Raw genomic sequence first — 23,212 nt, 5'->3', positions numbered from 1 at the left:
AGTTCTTCCAGATAGCTTTGCTCCCTGCCAGGCTGAGCAGGATCCCATAGCTAGTTTCTGCTTCTTGCATATTTTGAGGGGTAGTTTACCAGCACAAAGTCTACTGTTTCCAAGATTTTCTTGGAAACAGTACCTGCCAACCCTCCTGGAGGAGAAGCTCTGTTCAAACAACAGAACTTTCAGATGGGAGCAGTGATCCTGTCTGCAGAGCTACTCAGTGGGTGTGGGGCTCTGTGTTGACACAGGATGATCATTCTCGTGTGCTCTGTTTTGGGGAAGGTCAGGCTGTAGTCAGCTTCTGCAGGGAGCAAACAGTTCTTGGCAGTTTCCTGCCATAAGAAAAGAGACTGAAAAGTCATCTTCATTTATCTTCTTCTTTGTTAATTAGGTAGACAATGCTGAAGGCCACAAAATCTTAAGTACCACCCATCAGTTTGGAAAATGGCCTTTGTTATGTGTTTTCCTTTTTTAGCTTAACAGGTGGATATTACTTAAGACATGACTTTACATTGAGGGTTTAGAGTGCAGTAAGGCTTTTGTTAATTCTGTTTCCTTACAACTGTAGCACTTGCATTTTCTTCAAATAACCTGATTTTCTAGATGCCTTGATTTTCATGTCTTTGTTCATGGAGGGCTGTTGGTCAGGATTTTGTTTGTTTGTTTGTTTTAATTGGCTTGGAAGGGTGTTTCAGCTGGGAATGTAACCTGGGTGAAGGTGTGGAATGATGTTCACTTCAGGAGCCCCAATGCTACAGGGCCCTTTTAGCCTAGGTGTTGGTACAAGCATTTGTGTGTTCCCTGCCTACTCTGCGCCACCTCCCCTTGCCTTCAGTCAGTTCCTCTCAAAAACCCTCAACTTGATGTGGCCTTGTGCCTGCCTAATTTCTGCTCTGGGTGGCAGTAAGTGTCTTTTGGCTGTCTCTGTCGGGAGGTGACACTTGTGCCTGGTCCTTAAGCTGAACAAGGCCATTTATTGGCTTGGAAGCCTTGAGTGCCCTGTAGGATTAGAAACATGGATTGTTATTTTCATTCAGTGTCCTGTACCCTGGCACAAAGGGAGGTGTGGCTTGTCTGGTGTTCATTTCTGCCCCGTAGTCCTTGTGAGGCTGCCCTTGGTTACCATGTCCTGGCTGGAGGCTGCAAACCCAGGCACTTGTTTTGCTGTGAGGAGTCTGCCTGACCTCTGGACACACTAATTGGACCATCCTGGAGCCTGATGCCAAGCTATGCTGCTGGACAGTGCTCACGAGGCTGGAAAGTGGAGGAGAGACAAGAAGTTGCTGGGTGTTATAATAACCTGCTTTAATGCTGGCTGGTGGTGAAGTCAGGAGCAGGAAGGTGCACAGGTACGTGATGCACTCTTAGTTGGGACTAAGCCTTTGCTTCTAGACCTTATTTCAAATCCTGCTGGGTCAGTTGACATTGTGGATATTTTCATGTGGAGGCTCCTTGGAAAGCTGTCCAAATTAACAGATGGGGTGTCTTGGCACAGTTCCCAGTCCCTGTGCAAGCCCTACTCTCACAGCAGGCTCCACTTCCAACATTTGAAATGGGGAGCGGAAAGGCTGAATCCTGGAAAAAATTGCCTGTGGCAGGCAGGAGTGAGAGCTGGGCTGCAAAAATCTGTGTGTAATTAACTGGAGATTGATGGCTAAATCTATCTATTTTTATTGCTAGTAAATGGAAATTTAAAGTAAAGCTACTGTAACTTGCTGCTGAGTGTGTGGAGTTAGGAAGGCCCTGGAGCTGTGCATGTGCCTGGTGTGGAGCGCAGCTTGTGAAGGCACCGTTGGGCTTCGCTTCTCTCTGGCTTTCCTGCCTGCAGAGCTCTCATGTTCTTACCTGTTCAGACCCCAGGTGGTGGTGTGGGATCTGAAAGGAGGAAACGTGAAGATGGAGAACTGTGAACAGGGCCAATGGTGTGGCAATACTGAGGTGCTCTATGCAACTGCTTGGATTTCTGTGTTGACAGGGCTGTAATCCAGTGTCTCCTCAGCATTGCCACTCCTTTCCAAACATACATGCAGACTGCCTGGCTTGCTGGCTAGTTGCCACATAAGAGGTGATTTGAGGAGGTCTTCCCATCCAGAAGTTGCATTATGTTCAATTTAAAAAGCCTCTATCAAAGTTTAAGCTGAGCTATAGCTGATGTGGCACTTAATGTGACACTCAGAGCAGCTCAGAGCCAGCCTGCAAGGTCTGTGTTGGCTTTGTGTTAGAGCACATTCAATGACTGCTTGAAGGCAGGCACCTCTGCACCACAAAAAGCAGGACTTTTCTTCAGGGACTTACTATTAAAATTATGTCGCCGTAATTTTAAAAGAAAAAACCCCCTACCCTTTCAAAATGTGTCGGCATTATTTTATGGCTTCTATACATACATATCTCTGAAATAATTTTACTTATTTATGTTACAAAGGGTTGATTAGCATTACGTAAATGAACATGTGGAAGAGGTACAAGAAGTTTCTTTTTCTTAAATGTCAGCCCTGGAGACTCAGCATTTTCTTTCAATAGTCAAAAAGAAATTTAATTTTAGCTTTTTGTGATACTCATTGGTAATTAACTGCTCCATGTACTGCATCTTATTATGCTACGGGCCTGAAGATTTTCTGTTGGAAACGAAAATCGATTTCAACAAATTCAGTTGTTGCCATCTTATTAGGTTACGGTACTCAATGTAAATTAAAGTTTTGAATTTGTCATCGATCAATAGATGCAATTATTGATTTGGGATGTATGAGGTGAAAAGTGAATAAATAAGTTTTTGTCTTTGTTTTTATAACATGAAAACATGTCAAAGTTTATTGAGCTTCAAGTTACATTGTAGTGAACCGGAGGCAGAATCAGAAACACAAGAGTAATGTTAGTCTATTTATTTCTTGGGTGCTGCAGGATTTTCTTAAAATGCTGCCTGTCAGGCATCCTGGTTTAAAAGTTTGTTTAGAAGCCTAGGGTGCAGGGGTTGGCTGTCTGATAGGCCCCAGTGCCTATCCATGGATATTGTACACAGGCAGACCCATCACCCTTCAGAAATCGACATCTTCTCTACACGGAAGGCTCCTTCCAGTGTTCAGTGTGTCTGGAGGTGGTCAGAAAGTCGTCTTCACTGGAGGAAACTAAAAGTAATATGGAGCTAATAACACCCTATTGATACACCCCATGCAAATCAGTGCTATCTTCTGGATTGGAATGAAACCACTGATTACACTCATTCCTGGAGTTTGGAGTGGATGTGCCATTCCTTGCTCAGAACTAGATGTTCTGGTGTGGGCCAGATGAAGCCATGTGGGAAGGCTATCACTCCCAGCCTGGCTGCATGTGCTGAGCACGGGAGAGCTGAGAGGAGTCTCCTCTGTAATTAGTGCAGCAGGATGAGTGTGTTCAACACAGCCCTGCCCACACTGTGGTAGTGGATTATGTATCTCGGTTTTCTGAGTTCCTCTTGGATAAACAAAGGTGCCTACAACCTGAGAGCAGCAGCGCTGCCAGTTTCTCTGCATAATAAATTATTTTTAATTTAAAGAGCTTTGAGAGCTTTGTTTGAGGACTGCTGTAGAAATGTTTGTTCTCTTTGGGAATTAGCTACAGTAATAAAAGTTGAGAAAATGCAATATTTTTTACGGCTTTCATGATCTTGGGCCATTGCTTTTAAAAATAGAGAGGAAAAAAATCAAGGAGAAGAGTTGATTGAGGACATAGTTCACTTGATCAAATGGATGCAGAGCCCAGCTGACAGGAAACCGATTAAAATAAAAGACAAAATAGATAGTTTTGTCAGATAGAGACCACATTCCTGTGGGAGATGAGAGGATTTGGATCAATCACAGCAGCAGTAACTGCAGGTTGTATGTAGCAGGGCCTCTGCAGACACTATAGTTTGTGTCTCTATCTTATATAGGTGGAAATAGATACAGATATCTTGTCAGAGTTAGTGGTATCAGAAGAAAAAGTGTGTATGAACTGATGTATTAGAGCCTGGTGGATGTTTTAGCTGTTGAGGCAGATTTGAGGAGGTGTTTCTAAGGTTTGCTGTATTTTCCAAATAGAAAAATGAAGACAACACCCTCTTCCAGTTTCCCAGTCACCTAGTAGCCATTCATTTCATTAGAATGAAATAAAAATCAGTGTTTTGGAATTGAAGTGACCCTTAAAACCCAAGACCCCCTGGGAAAGTCCTTGGCTGCTGTGTCAGGTCTTTATTATCCTGCTGCCAGATGCGGTTGTGTGCAGTTTCCTGATGCTGGAGAGACTCTTCACTGGTGCAAGTGTTGAGTAGAACTTCACAGTGAACCCAAGATTTTACTTTTAAATGTGGTGACCCAGTCCAACCTGCTTTGCCTGTGCTCATTGCTGGTGGACTAGTGCCTAGGTTCCCTGAAGTGTCAATACAGACAGATACCAAGACTGGCTTGGATTTTCTGTTCTTTCCAATAGTTTCTTTGGTCAAATTCAGCAGGATTTCTCTGGTGTGGCTGTAGAGAATTGAGCTTGTTGTGTCTAGATATTATATCAAGACTGACAGTTCTTTTTCCAAGCCTGAGGTCTTATGTTCACCTGAATTGGGTAAAACCACTGAGAAGCAGCAGAGAACATCTGTGCTCATACACAATGGAATTGTGCAGCCATGGCAATGGCAAGGAACTGGGTAAGAGCGGACTGGTGTCATTGCAGCTTGGTGGAGTCCTTGGTCGTGCCTGCAGGATTTGGGTCAGGCAAGGCAGGAGAGCAGCAGCCTAGGACTGTGAGCTGGGACACTGCCATGCTGTTCTGTGTCTCCCCTGGGACTCCTTCCTCTGTAGACTCTCTGTTCTTTCTCTGCTCTGCTCAGGTCTGTTTATGCCGTGTATTTAGGGGTAGGATGGATATTTATCTCTGGGTTATGGTAGCGCCTAAGTGATGTGGGCTATGATCTTGGGTAGCCTCTTGAGGTGCTGCTGTAATATTAATAAGAGCTTTGTAATAAGATTGAGTGTCTACAATCCTTTCCAATTCATGGCTGTTCTGAGCAGTTCACAGTATCAGGGCCTTAGCTATATATAAAAATAAGTAATTGATTTGCTTTCTATTGAATAAATGACATGCTGGTGGAATGATTAATGAGTAAGAATCACGAGTGTCACTGACACACAAATGGGAATCATCATTCCCTTAACAAATTTTTTTCTAGTTGGGTTTAAGTTTCCATTGGGAATTACAGTTTCACTAATTTAACAAAACCACCAAATAAATAACTCATCATTTTTTATAGATGTCCGTTAAATAAATCTATTTTGAAGTACTAAGAAATGACACTTGGGGAAGAAACATTGCTGCAAATAATGAGAAAATTGCAGAGGTATTTTATACCTCTTCTGAAAATCAAAAGGTCTCATAAATACAGTCTGTAAAAATGTCTGTGGAAGAGTTAACATAACTGTACAAGCAATAAGCCTGACCTTTCAGTGTAATTTATTTTAGATTTGCTCAATCCTTTTTTATTAAAACTAGCACATCTGAAGCAGAATTAAATCCTATTATACAGGCTCTGTGATTGTATCAATTTTTCTCTGCCATGGCACACTTTATTAAAAATTACTTTGTTTCATATTGGTTAATGCAATCAGGGGAGTAAATGAAGTTTTGTGGTGTTTGGTAAAGAAAGAAGCATGTGGTTTCTATCCTTGAGAGCAGTGTAAATTGCTGTGAGGACCAGCTGAGTTCCAGCCCTGCAAAAGTTGGTTCAGGTATTTCCTCTGTGGTGGTGAGCCCCATGTCCCCATCCTGTCCCAGTGTCTGCACTGGTCCAGGGACTGGGCTACGCAGGACCAGCTGCATTAGGTGTTTGTGTCTTAGCAAAAATATTCCTATAAACTAGATACCATGTTTTGTTTCTGCCTCCCACACTGTGTTCCAGTGCAAAATCTCCAGTTACCACCAGTGGAGCCACTGTTCTCGTTTCTGTTGCCTGAGATGGCTCAGATACAGCTTTGATCTGAACAAGGATGTGTGCTCATAGGCATCCCCTGCCTGTGTTTCATCCCTCTCTTTCAGAGGAGTGCTTGTTATGCTGGTGTTGGTGTTTGCTCTAGCAGCCAGCAGCTGTGAAAGTGCTCCTGTATTTTCTGTCCTTGTGTGGGTTTTACCTGCTTGCTCTTTTCTCCTCAATTTCTTGCAGTGCAGCATTGGGTTGGATTGCAAGAAGGGAATTTAGATGGAGCCAAGTATTTTTTGTGGTTTAGAGTCTGTCCAGTGCTTTTTAGCTGACCAAGATCTACAGCACTTTGGAGCATTTACTGCTCCTATTTAATGGGCTGTTTACAATTTCAGGACTAGCCTCAATAGCCTTGCTGAGCATATTTCCATGCTGATGACATGTTTACAGTGAATAATAAGAACTGACACATTTTGTGTGCACAGGTTAATGCCCCCAAATCAGGTGCTATAAATTGTTATGGGTGGGTAGCTGGTGCAAGAACCTGTTTTTATTTTATACAGCATCATGGCAAGATCTGGAAAACATATCAGTTAATTTCTTGCTTCCTCTACTCATTGCAGGCAAAGTGCAATGTTGCCTTTTTCTTCTCCTCTCCCATCTCATGTGCATAGACTGGGGGAAGAGGTATGGCTAGAGCTATCCTGAGAGGATGTCTGCAGCATGGGTTTAGGAGGCCCTGAGGCTGGGAGGATGCAGCAGCCTCTCTGCATTCCCTCTCCAGTGTCTCCCCTTCCCACAGAGCACCGTGCTCAGCACAGCTGCTCTCTGTGACTGTCTGCAGTGCCTTTATTGCTGCTGTGGCTCCGCTAAGGTCGGCAGAGCAGCCTTCCTGGGAGCAGTAGTGGTCTCCCTGAAACAGAGTGTCTCAAGTTCTGGCCTTTAAAACAGTGCTTCAATTTGGGAAATCTCAAGTAGCCTTTTGCTTTTAAAAGACATTAAGTGTATTATGTCACAGGAGTAAAAGTAACTCAATATGCATATCAGGTAGGGAATGAGGCCTCTGGGCAGTGTTATTGGCGGTGTGGGATTACATAAAGGAAAAATGGCTTATTGCTTATTTCCATCTGCCCACAGCAGACCTTTCCAGGTGCAATGTGTTTCATCTGGTGCTTCTGGAAATGCTCCAAAACTGCAGTCTCCTAGGCTTTGGGACTGTATATATTTCTTTAGACAAACCCACATGTCTGCAAATAGGCAAAAAAGGAGAAACTTCTAGAGGGGAGTAGCCTATTCATCTCTCTAAATCAGATCTGAGTTTTTAACTGCTTCTTGTGAGTTATAAATGCTGCCTTCAGCATTCACTTAGAACAATTTTATTTCTGGTGACAAGCAATGAGCTGATAAGCCCCAGTGTCAGAAATCCTTTGTTTTGTTTCTGAACAATTGTGTTACAGCCAGCTCAAGAGCAGACTTTCCTTTATGGAAAGGAAATTCAGGAAGCAGGAGGGAGGGTTTGCTGCTCACTGCACTTGCCCAGTCCTTGGCCTCACCACTAAGACACTAAGTAGTGTTGCTTGAAGTGAAGGCACAACAACAAAACTCATTTCACATAGACCACTGATCATTAGACATTAAAAAAATCTTCTGTCTCTACCTCCAGATGGAACCTGAACCAGGGACCTGGAGGTGAAATGCTCTCCTGCAGTTCTCTGGAGCCTGCAGTGTTTGTGTTTATCCCACAGAGTATTTTTTCTGTATCAAAAAGCAAATTAATCTGTCACTGAGACTAATCCTGTTTGTCTCAGAAGTAAACACAATTTTCAAATGTAGAGGGGCTATTTGAGATGATTTTTACATTCTGAGTGGGAATGTCAGAAAAAATGTTTGCATCTATTTGGTTATGTTTTTTTCTGTGAAAGTCAAGTGACTACTTTTGACCTAGGTGATTTTAGGTGATTTTTATATGAGGAAAATGGTGGAAAACAAAATAATGTAAAGGATAATGTAGGAGCCTTTCACTTCCAACAGGCAACTTTTTTTTTTTCCCTAATTTGGAAGTGGAACAGACAGAAATCAAGATCTTTATGCCAGCAGGTGGATCCATCTGTCATCCCAATCACTGTGGGCTTTGCTTCTCTTTCAGAATTGAGTCATCCCTTCCAGGCCAGGGAAGACTTGGAGAAGTGAACAACAAGAGAGGCAGCTGCAAAAGTGCAGAAGTCTTTTTTTTTAATGCAAAAAAACCCTGACAGTTTTCAGCTTTTTTGAACTCTTGACTCTCCAGTGAGGTCAATGAAGAGACACTAGTCTAGTACATCAGTAAATCTGGTCTTGTACTGATAAGACTCCACAAATGATCTGCTTGGACACCTTGTTTGGTACAGGGTCTGTGACTGAGGAAGATTTCATGAACACAGCTCAGTTTCAGTGCAGTTTCTGAGCAGACTTTTAGACAGTGTCTCACTGCTGAGGGAGCCCATCTTCTGATGTCTCTGGACAGCACAGGAAAGGGAAGCTGTTTATGTTCCTATAATTTATATCAAATGCCAGTGATGATGTGCATAAAAATAATTAGTGAAATAAACACTCAGGTGTCGATGCTCTGGCAGGAGGTAGCCAAGGGAATTATCTGTGTGCAAAAGGATAATTTAAGTTGAGAGCATCTACAGGGATAATTGATGCCAAATCTACCATTACCATTGATTTGGGAATAATTAGTTTGGATGGAAACAAAAGACTGTCATCAAAAATAATAAATGGAAGCATAGCAGATAATTCAAAAGTCAGAAGCCTTCATCAAAGATGTTTGAGGAACATGTTTTGATCCTCCTACACTGGTTATGTGACTTGATGCACTGGCTCTGGCTGGTTTGCACTATGGTTGGGCACAGACACTGTACTACAAGAAAATTATCCTGACTCTCTCAGCATTAGCAAGCTTGTTTGTTGTGTTGTATTTGGAGAGCTCTACAGTGAAATGACCTTTCTGACCTGTTACTATGTTGGGGATTTAATGTGTTTCCTTTACAACTCACTTTAAGATTGGCTTTTATTTCTGGATCTGCTACTAGTTTTTAAAGTCTCATGTAACCACTCTTTGTTCTGAGCTTTTGTAACTGGCTCTGAACTAACCTCAATTTCTTGGTATTGCCCTTTCATTGGTACATAGTTTGAATCTCTTTCCCTTTACCCAATGGACCAGGCTTTTCTTTGACTCTGTTCCCTGCTTGCCCTGCAGCTTTTTTGTCTTCTATAAAGGGAAGCCCAGTGCAGTCATGTGGTCCCCTAATCCCCTGGAGAACGTGTGGTTCACAGAGGATGTGTGTTACACACCCAGCTACAGTGAAATCACAGACTTTATTCTTTCTAATGTATTTAGTAACAGAGATCTCCAGTTCACAGCTCCTGCATCAGCCTCAGTGCTGGTTATCCCACCAGTGTTTTGATTGTCTGATGAGCATCCTGTGCAGGTGTCCCATGGCAGCTGCCTCTGTAGGATGCAAAGCAAACTTACTGGTAAATTAATACCTGCTCTTTTACTTTGCAGGGTGGAGGGGGATAAAATGACCATGGTTAAAGTGTAGGAGAGTTGACTATAGACTGATGTGGTGAGGAGGGCACACCCTTCCCAGCTCACTGCAGAAATAGCTGAGGTGAATTGCTGCCAGCAGCATGGCATCCTCATCCATCTCCTGATGGACACTGATGCAGAGTGAGTGACTCCTTTCCATTGTAGGGAAGCAATGGAAAGGAGTCACACCTGTATGGAACCTGTGTGCAAGATGTTTGTTCACAGAGGAGTAAGAAACTAACAGTGTACTGGAAAACTGAGTATAAAGAATTTGAGAATTGGAAGGAGGAAGCAATTGAAAACAAATGTGTTCCAAGGTGTGATCTTCACTCTAACCATCTTCACTCTGCTTGAGGCTGTGTTTTCACCTCAGTTTACCAGAATTTTGTAAGTTTTTCCACAATGAGTTGCTGACCTTTCACTTGATAGCAAACACACTGAGCAAGTGGCCCACTGCCTTCTGCTGAGCTGTGCCAGCTTGTCCTGGTCCAAGACCTGCCTGTGTGCTGGGTTCAGGGGACCGGCTGACTCCCTGCCAGCTGGCTGACTTGGGAGGTTCAAGAGCCTGTTCTAGGGGCAGATCCAGAATTTCAGCAACAATGTGGGAATGAGATGCACTGTGTGGGTGATCCTCACTTTCACCATCAGCCTCTAAATGTGTCAGATGAGTAACAGTGCATTGCAAAAGCGTCCTTGAATACACTGGCAGGATGACTTTCTGCTAGAGTCCTCCAGGAGCAGGCTGAAAACAGCACAGGCACTGTGGAAAGTGGTAAATGGGGATGGAAAGTGGCCAGAGGTTTGAGAGTACCATCCAACTGGACAGCCTTAGCTCTCCAAACAATGCAGCTCTATGCATGAATGGAAGCAAGCAGTTTCCACCCCTTCTACTGAGGTTATTTCTTCTCATAATAGAAGGTCACCAATTATTTCTGACTGATAAGCAGAACTGCTTCCAGGCTGCATAAATTTAATGTGGCCTTTTATTCTTTCGCGTGACTACTTCTTCCAAGGGGCATCTCTTTATTGCTGGGGTGGATCATGGAGACAGCACTGCTCCAAGCAAGGGGGAAGAGGACTTGCACAGACAGACTGCCTGGAGTTTAGATAGCAAGAGGCCAAAAGAGATTGTTTATGGTCTGGCCTAGTAAATGAATTTAATCTATATAAACTCTTGATAAGGAGCTGGTACCTCAGACACTTATGGAAGTGTCAGAGTAATTCACTGGTACCAGGTTCGATTAATGCTGATAGAGGAACTGGCTCATATATATTTCCTTTTTAATTTACATTTTGCTGTTTTCTATTTCTGGGAAATGAATTAAGCAGAACTAAGGCCACTTAGGGAAAGTGTCTGTGTGAGGCTGGAGGAAAATCTAGCTGGACAAATCTGCTAGTTCAAATTTGTAGCTGTACTGAATTTGAATTAGGCCTTTCAAATGTCTTAGTTTGAACAAGTTGTTTTCAGCTTGTTCGGTAGGCTGGAGGAGCAGGACAGGGGGAAACTGGCTTTGTCCTCTCTGCTGACATCCCCTTTTGTACTGTGCACATGGCCAGGCACTGAATGACAGACCTGGATTTACTGGGAAATCATTGATCCCGAGAGAAAAGGAAATTAGGGGTTAATGCTGTCCTCACTCGCATGTGAGTCAAGGTCTTTCAGATCAGTATTAAAAGAAGACCAGTGGTGGCTGTGAGGGGAAGAGACAACACATGAGTGTGAATTTGTTTCCCAAGGCCTGGAAGGCATTTTTCTTCCTGTTGAGAAAGAATTTTGAGGAGGGCTGTGCACAGTGCTGCTGCCCGGTCCTTCTGTTTTGCCATAGTCCCACAAAGCCATTACTTTGGAGAGGGACTAGGAGGTAAAGATTTAAAATGAAAAGATTCTGTGAAATGCGAACAATGTGGTTTATAATAAGAAAGTATAAATTAACTAAGAAGAAGAAAATAGCATCTGTTGGAAACAGATTAGTAAGGAGTGTGCCTGTGGATGCCTGGGTAGCTTTACCAAGTAGTCAATTAGAGTCAATTATCATCCTCAAACTCCCAGCCCTGTGTTTAGTATGCTTGCAGTGTGTCCAATTTAGCTTGTGCTGTTTCATAGGTTCACAATTTTCTCTCTGTGTCTGAAATGATCTAGCTGGAGACACCAGGAAAGTGCCAAGCATTAAGTATATAACAATTGTAATTCTTTTGACTGAAACCTGATTTGATTCAGTTGAAAATGACTTTAGTGTATTGGATTTATGGTTCATTTAACAAGTGCTGTAGATGTCAATACATTAGTGTAAACCTGATGCAGGTAGTAATTTGGTTTCTAATGAGGTTCCCCAGCAGTATCCAACCGTGAAAAATGGGACATTCTTCATTGGAGCACAAAGTGCACCTGCCTGATGGCAGATGTTGTCTGAGGACCTGCTACTTCTCTTTCTAGGAAGATTGTGGTGTTGTATCTTGCTATGGGCCTTAAAAGTGCCTTAAATGGATAAAATGTTAAAAGAACAGATTGGAAAGAATAAAATATTGCTCTTTAGAAGTTTTGTTTTAATTATAGATTTAAATTACAACTTTATATCTTACAGTCTTAATTGTGCAGTTGTTGCAAATGCAAAATTTCAGCCAGATGGGGTGGAACTTAAAAGAGAAACCTTTTATTTTTATGGGACTGTGTGATCAGGTGCTCTTCTTACCTCCCCACTGCCTTCAAACCATTTCATTGAATGATCCTCCTGGTGAAGTATGGAAATAGCTGTAGTATAGAGAGGCCAGGACATAGAAGGCAGTGATATGTCCTGGTCCCCTGACCCTCCTCTTCCCTCTCTGCTCACGAGATAAGTTTCAGAAAAGCAGCTGTAGAAAATATTGTCCCCTTTCAAGGCAAAGTGTGTGGCCAAAAGTGTCTCAGGTCTCACAGTAGCTCTAAGTAGCCTTTTCCCTTTGGGAGAGACCCTTCTATGCTGCTGGGCAGCCCACGGGCACACCTTCCTTCCAGCACTTGTGCTCAAAAAATGCTGTAAAATTTTTTATGTGCTGCCAGGCAGCTTTTGTTTCAGCATGAAGCTGATTTCCACAGGTTGAGACATTACTGATCAATATGAGGGTATTTGAGAGCCTGACCCCAGCAGCCTGTGTTGGTGTGATTAAGGATACAGAAGATATGTTCAGTCCTACATGAAGCAGCCTTTGACTGTCTCTCAATTCTCTCCACGTCTCAGCTGGAAATACAACTCCTTTTGCTCCTCTATACTTCTTAATTTCCTTCCTTTGCTGTTATTTAGCTGCTAAGTGCTACGTGCTGCAGTAGATAATGGAAGAAGCTGTTCAGAATGAAATGGCGTGGCATTTTCTGCCCTTTTGTAAACTATATAAAATAAAGATGAACTTTTCTGCCCGTTCCAGCCAAGGCACAGCTTGCTGGGGGGTGTTGGCTCTTTATTTTCCCCTGGATCATGGCTGAGGCCAGCCAACAGTGCATTAGGAGCACAGTTCACAGCCTCTATGTAAAGACCAGTGTCTGTGGGGCTGCTTGCCCAAGGTCACACTTAAACGTGTCTCTTTGGGGTATATCATCTCCAGAGGAAGGAAAAACAGTAAACTGAATTCCCTTGCTGCACAGAGGAGAATCTGGGGTGATGTGAGTGCTCAGTACTGCAGTGTCTGTAAAATGTCTGAAAAGACACTGCAGTCTGCAAATGCTGCTCTAGATGGGAGCCCTTAGGAAAATGATTCCAAAGTACCTTTTAAACTAAATGAACAAATTCTCAGTAGACTTGTTACTTCAGAATTTAAATGACAAAAAATCATAATAAGCTTTGTTTTCCCTTGGGAATTAATAAGCCTCACTTGAATCAGGGGTGCTTTAATTCTCTGTGAGAGTGTCCATACAAAGGCTTAATGCAGTATAACTGAGCCTTTCAATCTGTGTTTTTCAGATCTGCTCAGTTTCCTTAACAGTGCACTGGTCTAGGCAAGTCTCTAGTTTTGTGTTCCTCTGCTTCAGAGAGAATTCCTCTTCTGAGGTACTGACTTGGAGGGTGGCAGACAACAGCTGCCAAGCAGAATTTACAGGCAGGTTGTGTGTATTAATTTTATTGTCTCATTTTGTATATTCATGTTTAACGAATCCAGATGTAATTAATAGTATGGGCATACCCAACTACTAATCTAATCTACTAATCTAAAATAAGAAAAATTTACTGTTGGAGTCTCAAAAGGTGGAGTTCACACCTCAGCACCTTTCTCAGCTCACCTTTCCTGCCTGGGATGGAGGAGCCACAACCCTGTGGCTTAAGAACATGCTGGGTGGTGGCCTAAGAACCTGCCTGGGTCATGGTTTCCTGCAGGATTTGCAGCAAACAGCATCTTTCTACCACCACCGTGAGATATTTGTGTGTTGATACAGCAGTAGCACCTGCACAATGTTTTGTAGCAGCCAGGACCTCAGCCTTTGGTGGTTTTGTGTCCTCATATGTTTGTTCCTAGGTCTAGTCTTGTAGCACTGTGAAGATATGAGAGGGCAGAAGTACCAGCACTGCAATCTCCTAATGGTCTAAAATCAAAAGCAAGGTCAAAACAGTCACAGAATTAAAATACATAAATTCCTCTGAAGTTATTTTTCTTGTCTTCCTCTTTCTGCTTTCATAATTCCTGTTTCCTAGGCTTTTAGGAAACCACAAATGAGTTGGTGGGTTTTTGGTTGGGCTGCTTTAATAACTCTATGAGTCTGACACAACCTCAGGTTTCCAAGCTCTGGAAATTTGGAATAAAGAGCCTTGTTGTTCATGTCTGAGTCTGGAAATACTGCTTCTTCCCTTCTGGTCCCTTTTATCATGCAGCTTGACAGAAATATTTTGTTTGTTATTTAAAAAAATGTGTTTGTTAAAAGTTAATTTTTTTTTCTTGTAAAGCCTCATCCATCCTGGTATTACATTAGCAATTCTACTTTGTTCTTCTGTGAAGCAAGTTTCAGTTTACAGGTACATCTGCTTTCCATTCCACAGCTTAAAGAAAGTCGTCAGAAAAATCTTAAAACCTACTTAATGAAGCCTTTTAAATGCTCATCCTGCACTTTTGAGTGAAGAGCAATTTATATTTCATAAAAGTAGAAGCTGAGCTGCAAGCTGTAAGTAATTATCATATAATTAAATGTCTACTATGAAAGAAATGAAAACTCAGGCTTCTTGGGAGGCTTCCGTGACTGGTTTATGCAATCACAAATTAAATTACATTTCTTTACCTTATGAATGTTCTGGAAGTACATTAATCTGGTTTGGAGGTGCACCTTGGAGACTGCTAAGCTGTGTTAAAAGGAGAAGGGAGTTTATCAAACTGGTAAATTCCATGGGCCAAGAAGAAGAACACATAAATATCTGTGATGGGCTCTGCAAATGTGATTGTGCTTTTCTTGTCTGGAAGTGTTTGCAGCTTATAATGAAGAAAACCCCCATGTGAGCAGCAGTTTAAGTGAACTGCTATGGTGTTAGATTGCTGGGCTCCAGTGGATGTGGTCTTTCTCTGCAGGAGAGAAAAATACTGTCCATTTGTTGGGAGTGAAGTGGGGGGTGTTGGATATCAGGAAATTTGGACAGAAGATTAACTCTTGATGTGTTTAGACTTCCTGTATGCTTAGCTAGCAGTCTCCTTCCACTACCCAAAAGGCAGTGAATTTGCTGGAATGTTGAAGGAAGGAGCTTCAGTTCTGCATGTGAACACTTCCTGTCATTTCACAGGGGATCAACTCTACTTCTGTCACTACTTATTGGAATGATGGCATTCACTGAAGAAAATGCCATGGTAAGAAAGGTGATGAAGAAGTAGCACATCAACAGGTGCACTTTGTTTTCTTGTATGTTGTTGGCAGTTTAGATGGTACATGGTTCACTTTTACCTGAATGTGGGAAAAGCTGAATTATCTAAAGACAAAGCCCTGAGTTGGAGCTGTTCTAATTTAAGGAGCTGCTGCTGTAACAGTCTGTTATGGCTTTATACAAAGAAAGAGTGAAGAATTTTCCTGCACTGATGGAATTAAAGAGCAGTTTCTGTATGGTTTAGCTTAAAGAACAGGAAGAGTGAATGTTGCATCATATTTTTGCAATGTGTTTAGCTTGCACAAAACTCTTTACAACAAAAAGGACTGCTCTAGTCATGGCTCTCTGAGAAGCTCTGGTACTGTGCTGCTAGAGGGGCTTCTGTTAGATCAAGTGTCTCTAGACCACAGGAATACAATTTTTATCTCCTCAAATGAAGATAAATTTCATGGTGCCTTCGATGTACAGTACAGTGATGGTTAATCATCTCAGTTCACAGCTGTATGCAGTAGGGTGATGACAACGTAATGGTATCCTTTATGGTGTGTCAAGGGGACATATAATTGGTGTTGGCTTTTCTTTTCCCTCTTTTTTCCTAAGGTTAACTACTTTAACCTTGACTTCAGGCTGTATTTTTTTCTCACTGCATTTCTCCATTATACATTATTTGGTTTGGTTACAGTCACTAGACTTTAACTGCTCTGACATATTAATTTTTAAGGGCACAAATGACTTCATTAAAATAATGTCCTTCAGTTAAGTGCACTTGGCACTGTGATTGGAAGTGGACAAAAGGAAATATGAAGCATCAACTCCTCTACATTAAGAATTTATTATGGGAACCAAAGCCAGTAGAATGTATATTTGAAATGCTTCTTTGTTAACTTTTAGAAGCTCAGTGTGCAGCCTACATCCATGAATCGGTTAGGAGTTTCTTTCCTAAGATGCTTTTAGTCAAAGATTTATGTTTGCAGTCTCAATTATATGGAACACTGCTTTCTTAATATCACAGCATCATAGAATGGTTTGGTTGGAAGGGACCTTCAAAATCACCTGGTCCCACCCCCCTGCCACAGGCAGGGACACTTTCCACTAGACCAGGCTGTTCAAAGCCCCATCCAACCTGGTCTTGGACACTTCCAGGGATGGGGTGGTCACAGCTTCTCTGGGCAACCTGTGCCAGGGCCTCACCTCCCCCACAGTCCAGAATGTCTTCCTAGTTTCTAATTTAAATCCACTGTCTTTCTGGTTTCCCTTCTGCCAGACCCTTCTCTCTGTGCTGTCTGTGAGTGCTCCCAGAGCCCCAGTGTGACCTTGCCTGTGGCTTGAGGGGGATCATGCAAAGCTGCCTCAGGGACTGCAGCCTCACCCGGGGCTCTCATGGCATCCTGTCAGCTTGTTTTGAGGTGGCCTGAATTGAACAAGTTATTCCAGATGTGTACAAATGCAACTGAAAGCTTTTACCTGAGTGATGATTTCTGCTTGCCTTTCTCCAGAGCTGTCCTTAGCTCTTAGAAGGGCTTTTAGCTTCATTAATCAGCAAGTTTGTAGAAGTGAAATGCTTGGATATAGTAAAGGTCCAATGGGCCCATGGGCACGTATATGCCACAAAGCACGTCCTGACATCCAGCATCACCCAGCAGTGATTTTACCTTGAGCTGGAGGCAGGGGAGGGCCTGAGTCAAAATTACAGCCTATTTTTCCTGTCTCCCCTAGAGCCTCATAGCACATTTGAGGAACATAGTGCACTGCTTTGGGGTGATGACGCCTTGGCCACTTCCTTCATTTCTTCCAGAGCAGCATTGTAAAATGAGGTATATAAATGCTGAGCTGCTGCAGATTAAAAAACATTTCCTAAAAAATAAAGTTAAAATTGAAGCTGACCCAAGTTAAAAAGCAATTTTCTGAGAATGCAAAGGCATAAAGGAAGGTGCCTTAGCATGATTTTAAGTGGGCCTCTGAATGTGGAAGATAGATGGCAGGAATAAAAGGATGCACGCCTTGGTGGGGTGCTGCAGATGGAGAAAGCCCTAGAGTAACATGCTAGGAGCAAATTTCAATTAAATGAGCATACTTCTTGTAACTATTAAATTCTGCCTAGATAAATGGATTTTAGAAGAATATATGTATTTTTTGAAACCATGAAGTCACTTGATAAGGTAGTAATAAATCTGTCAGAATTTCTGCTTTGACCAAAGCTTAGCTGTAATACGGGATTCATTTCAATACCTAAAGCTATTTTGGGGTGGGAAGAGACTTTCCCGGCTTTGGAATTAGATTTCTCTGCAATGGGTATTATGTTCTTGACCCCATATCATTGCCTTTGAGGAGCAGCAGTGTTTAAAATCCGCTGTAATGCAATAAGCTGAGCTCCAGCTCAGTGTGTGCTGCACTGTTATAATGCAGCACTGATGGCGGCCCTTGTTAAGGCACTGAACATGTGTGAGGTAAACACAGGGCTTTCTCCAGGATAATTAATAATTTAATCCTGTGAAGTAGAGGTTACTCTTCATTTATCCCCAATACTCTTTGATTTTTCTCTTCAGCCCATTTTAACTGGCATTTCTCCCCTCCTCACCCACACAGGTTGCCTTTTATAATAAGCTCTTTCAGCAAAGATCAGCTTTTATTTCTTTCAGATTGCAGTAAGCCTTTATTTCTTGTAAAAAATAATTGCAACTTACTGTAAAAGACATTCTCTGATTGAACAGACCACCTTTTAAGAAAATGGCATAATGAAAGGCTGCCTGTGGCACCTGCTTTGCCATAACCATCATGGCCAGGCCAGGCTCTGGAGTCCTGGACTAACGTGTCAGTCCTGGTGTGAGTGTGCAGAGCTGCAGGAAACCCTGGGACAGAAATTCAGCGTAAACTGGGGAGCCAGGGTAGGGAGATATTTCCCTAGTTTATGTCTATCCTGTAACATGCAAACAATTTAACAGTTCTAGCAGGTGCTGATTGCAAAGTGACTGACAAATACTTTGAATATCTATTTTCAAAGTATTTCCTTTGACAAATTTAAACTGAATTAACAATTCTTTTAGCACACCAAACTAAATTGGCTGTGGCACTGTTGGCTGGCTTTAAGTATTGCCTTTACCACTCCTGGTAGCTGGAACAGTTATGCTTTTGTTTTACAATTGATATTTCAATGAAAACTTATAAGGTACTGTAGGCATAAATATTTAATATCTTCCCTCCATGTTTCTTTATTGCTGAGCTTGATGATAAGTTAGTTATTCAGACTGAAATGCAGATAAAACAGTAATGTGAACAGTTTAAATCTGCATTTTTCCAAAGCTCCTGTGGTCAAGATGACTGCATTCTAGCAAGAATATTGCTATTTAAAGTTGTTTACCTCTACACTTCAGCTGAATGCTGCTGTATGTGATAAATGAGGTAAATAAAGGTGCCTTTCGGGTCCCAATAACTGCACAAGAAACCTAATCATTCTCACTAGCATAAAAATAATTTAACAAATTGAACAGTGGCATAGCAGCCTAGAAAGAAATTTCTGAATATGGCACCACATATGGCCAAGGTATCTTCAGGCATAATTCAAATTTTTGTTTTTTGCTTTCCTGTTTTTAGTAGGTTTATTTCATATTTAATGCGGAATAAAACTTTGTCTTTCCAGGGTTTACTGTTGCTTTTCCAGAGTTTACTTAGTTTTTGGTCTGGACATGAAACATTGTGATTTATTTTTCTCTCATGATAACTGGTACCACTTCACCTCGTGGGTAAAAGATGTTGAAATTCGTGGTGTTTTTTCTCAGGAAAAGGCAGACTGCTGACATTAGGTTCAGATTTTCATCTCTTTAGAAACACAACAATGTCACTTTTACCAGATAGATAGAAGAATGCATTTAAAGGCAGATGTTAAAGCCTCTGTCCCACTCTCTTCCTCCTCCTCCTCCTGCTCCTTTCCTTACTTTTCTGTCTCCCCCAGATGATGGTAATTTCTCACCAGATGGAGATATTACTATTTAACTGATGGGCTTTTTCTAGCCAGGACAGTGTCACTTGCCTTTGTGTTTTCAACAGCATTACCATTTGAGGGAAAAAAAAGTTAATCCATTGCTTTGTTGGCATAATCTGGGTTATCTGCTGTGGAAATGTGCTTTGGTCTGAGAGAACTTGTATGGAATTTAACTACCTTTACTGCTTTCTTAAGCAGGATAAAAATCTTGGGCTTCTGTCTTGAGTACAAAGTCAGAGAGCACCAAACAGATTTAATAAAATTTAAAATTCTTCTTCAAATTCAGTTTAGTTGCGGGTTTTGTATATTTATCTGAGGAGTCAACTTGTGCCCTAATCCTACACTTCAATCCACTCTGTAAGCCTTTCTGTCTTGTCTTGCAGATGCCAAGGTATCCTGTAGCAATGCAAATAAAAATAGAGTTGATGGGAAATGCAACTTTTTTAGAGCATTGGGATCCTGCAGACACAGTTACCCCAAAGTCTACTGGCTAAACCACCATAGAAGCAAACATAAGAACCATCTGTGAGAGTGTGTCTCAATTCCAGCTGTTTGAATCCAACCATTACTTGAAATCTATGGATGCTAAAATCTCCTTGGCCTCATTACGTCTGAATTGTAAAAGAGGCTGGATGTTACTGGTGGGTTTTTCCCAACCTTCTTCGGAGAGCTCCTGGCAGCTGTGGGGATGAGCTTTTCCAGGTGAAAAGATGGATGTGCCATTACCACACACTACTTACAGTCACAGCTGCAACTTCTGGGTTCAGGTTCCCGGTGCATTTAAATCACTTTTGTACCCTAAAAGAACCACGAGCCAGGTTTCATTAGCACATTGTAGTGGAAGCACAGATGGTGCATTTCAAAAACAAACCAGGAAACACTTTAAAATAAATGAGGAGCTGTTAATCTCTCCTTTGGTGGCTCTTTTAACCAACTGTTAATGGGGTTGGGCAGAGGCTGTGTCTGGGCCAGATATTTCTGTCTTTGCTGTGATGGGAGCAAATGAAGACAAAGTGGAGGTTAATCTAACTGTATCTATCCGTCCCAAGCAACAATATTCCCATCTTTGCAGAGGACTCTGAGCTTTCCTGATGAGCAGCTCTGTTAGGAGGGTGGAGTGAGGCAGCAGCTAAAAATCCTGAAGAAACAACATCAATGGTCTGACCAGGCTGTGGAAAAAAGCTGTCTGGGAATGCCTGGGTAGGGCACTGAGAGATATTTTCAGAAGGCCATATAGGAATATCCTCTCATTAGGGGCCACACAGTTCAGAACGGAGCTGTGGGTATGTTTCATGCTGACATTTTTCTGTCAAAGCCAAGCCTGCTTATGGGAAGATGGTTAGTTTTAGTGAATGTCCCATTTTGAAAAGGTTTTTTTTAAATTGCATTTTCAGTTCAAAGTGCATTTATAACTTGAAATTTAAGTTAAAATACAAAACAAACCTCCAGATTTACTGAAAATAATAAGGCCAAAGGCACTCTCAGGTAATTTTAAAACCACTGAAGCATTTTTTATCAATAAAACCATTTTGTTTTAACCTTTGTTGGTAGTTCTGTTTTTTTTTTTAATTCAGTAACATTTTTTAGGGTTTGGCCTTCTTGTCTAATTGATGTGTATTTATTTTTATTCACTTTTTAATTCTCAGAATTTCTTTTAGGACGGCAGAACAGTTTCTTTGAGTGCAGCTGCTCTCAACCTGTCAGGGCCTGAAGGGTGTCATGCCCAGCCTGTTGGCACTGGGTGGATGAAGGACACTTCTGAATTCTGGAGTGGTGACGCTGTGCAGGAGTGGGACAGCACTGAAGTCTGGCCTGGTCACTCTGCTCTTAAAATGGACTTCAGGATAGGCACACTGCCTCCACAGGGGGAGCACAGTTAAGCTTTCCTGCACTGAGAAAACCCATCTGCATGTGGAGATCCTCTCAATACAACCTCACAGGAAACCTGTTGTGGTTTAACTGGGCAGTTCATAGCAAAAATAACAAGTGTGCCTATGTGAGGTTTTGGCGTTTGTATTTTTTGCAATTAGCAGATAAAATGCTGCTTGGAAGCAGCATGAGCCTGAGTCTGGCTCTGTGTGCAGGTGTGAAGATGTGCTCTGTGTGAACATGGAACGAGTGTGAGTCCAGGAGAGCTTCTGACGGCTCACTTGGCAAATACAGACGAGTGATTGGACATCCAGGATGAACTTGTGCCCTTCAAAGGGCTTGGGGAACAAGTCTGAGTTCAGGTGTCAGTGGAAGAGAGAAGATGGGGAGCTTGGTTTGGGTGGTGGTCCATGAGCACTGATGGTATGAAAACAGCCCTTCCTCATCACTGTCAGCGTGTGAGTATCCTCACAGACGTGGCAGCGTGCCTGTTAATGAGACATCATTTTCTCATGGCTACTTTTGTTGCTGTACTATTTTTTCTGTCCTACACAGGATCCTGACTTAAAGGTACTTGCTTCACATGTGGATTTCTTGCTGTTGGTCAGTGCATTGCCATCATGCCTACTGTGTGCTCCTTTCCCCTAGAAGTCCTATATAACCAGCTCATGTTAAACTGGTGGGATTCCCCCTGGACTGTAAACAGTTTCTTTTGCTCCTGTTAGTTTGTTTGGAAAGTTGGGAAGCTGGAGTAATAATCATTGGTGTCAAACTATTATGAATTATTAAAAGCAGCACAGCAATGGGACCTACAGATAATTCCTCATTCTGAAAATGAGCACGTCTTATGTTATTGCTGCAGTAATTACCTAAAAATACTTAATACTTAATTACTTCCAAGGTGTCAATCTCCATAACAGTTTATTAAAAGATTCTAACGGGTGTAGCAGCTGCTTCCATGAGCAAATCTATTTGTGGCTGAACCTGACATTCTGCTCTAAATATTATTCCACCTTGATCAACACTATTTCTACACATATATCTTGTTAGAGCTGTAACAGATTGAGAAGGGAGGGTTTATCCAGCTGCAGTGGGAATTGCTCTGCTCACTCATGACTTCCAACCTCATACTGCTAGAGCCAGTAGAAATGTTTGCAACCAATCTATCACAAAAAAAGAACTTGGAATGGTTGTTTATGACCCTGGTATTGGCTTATTGCTCTTTCAGCTGTACAAATGGCTGGTTGATAATTCAAAGGCTTCTCTTTCGGGAATTGTCAGCTGGATGAGAGAGTTGTTGTGAGGGGACAATATTCACCTGTGTGATGCCAAGAGGTAGCCTTAGGGAAAGAGCTATGAACAGGGGTCTGGGTGTGGTGCTACCCATGGCAGGGCTGTTCCCTGGGGCTCCCAGGCAGCAGAATGCAAGTTAGAAGCACATAATGTCTATTAGTTACCAAGGTAGAATTCTTGTTTGTGCATTTTTATTGGTTTTCATTGCCAGAATGCCTACTTGGCATTTTCAACAGACAGCTTTGCTCTGGAGCTCCATGGAAATAGTGAAGCAAGACAGAGCATAGTTTGGAAATCTAAAATCAATTTCTCTCTTTTTTTTTTTTCTGTACAGAAAATGTGTAAAAATATCCAAATTAATAAATACATGAACAGAAGCAACTTGAAGGCAATAGTGTCTAATAACAAGCTCTACCTTAACTTGATTAATATTGATTAATAATCTGTGCCTTCAAATCCTGTTGTGTTCCTGCATTGCTCTTTTCTTTGCTCTTCTGTCTTTTTGAAAAATTTGCTGCATCAGATATTACTAAGAACTGCAGGACTGTCCTTTCTCCATTTAAGCAGCAGGAGTTTCGTGCCTTTGAAGCACAAGGGTGTGACTTTTATCCTCCTCCTTCTGCAATTTCTTTAAAGACCAAGACTGTATTACAATTTACTACTTTAGACCTTGCACCATCCTGAGTGTCACATCAGTGACTGAGATACTTAATGTCTTTTATTGCCTTCTGAGCTGTCCTTCCAACATCCCTACACCTTGACCAAGTTAAGATTGG

At 42.0% G+C, this 23,212-nt stretch overlaps 1 long non-coding RNA gene across 1 annotated transcript in view; it reads left to right on the top strand.

Moving 5' to 3' along the window:
• Positions 1-36: 36 nt before the first annotated feature.
• Positions 37-23,212, top strand: part of LOC125332981 — a 51,432-nt gene continuing 28,256 nt past the window's right edge. The window contains exon 1 of the long non-coding RNA XR_007206705.1: positions 37-1,346. This is a non-coding gene — a long non-coding RNA (uncharacterized LOC125332981). The remainder of the gene's footprint in view (positions 1,347-23,212) is intronic.

This window comes from Corvus hawaiiensis, chromosome 14 (genome assembly GCF_020740725.1).
Source record: "Corvus hawaiiensis isolate bCorHaw1 chromosome 14, bCorHaw1.pri.cur, whole genome shotgun sequence".
NCBI classification, from domain to species: domain Eukaryota; kingdom Metazoa; phylum Chordata; class Aves; order Passeriformes; family Corvidae; genus Corvus; species Corvus hawaiiensis.
This window is presented reverse-complemented; position numbering and strand designations above follow the sequence as displayed.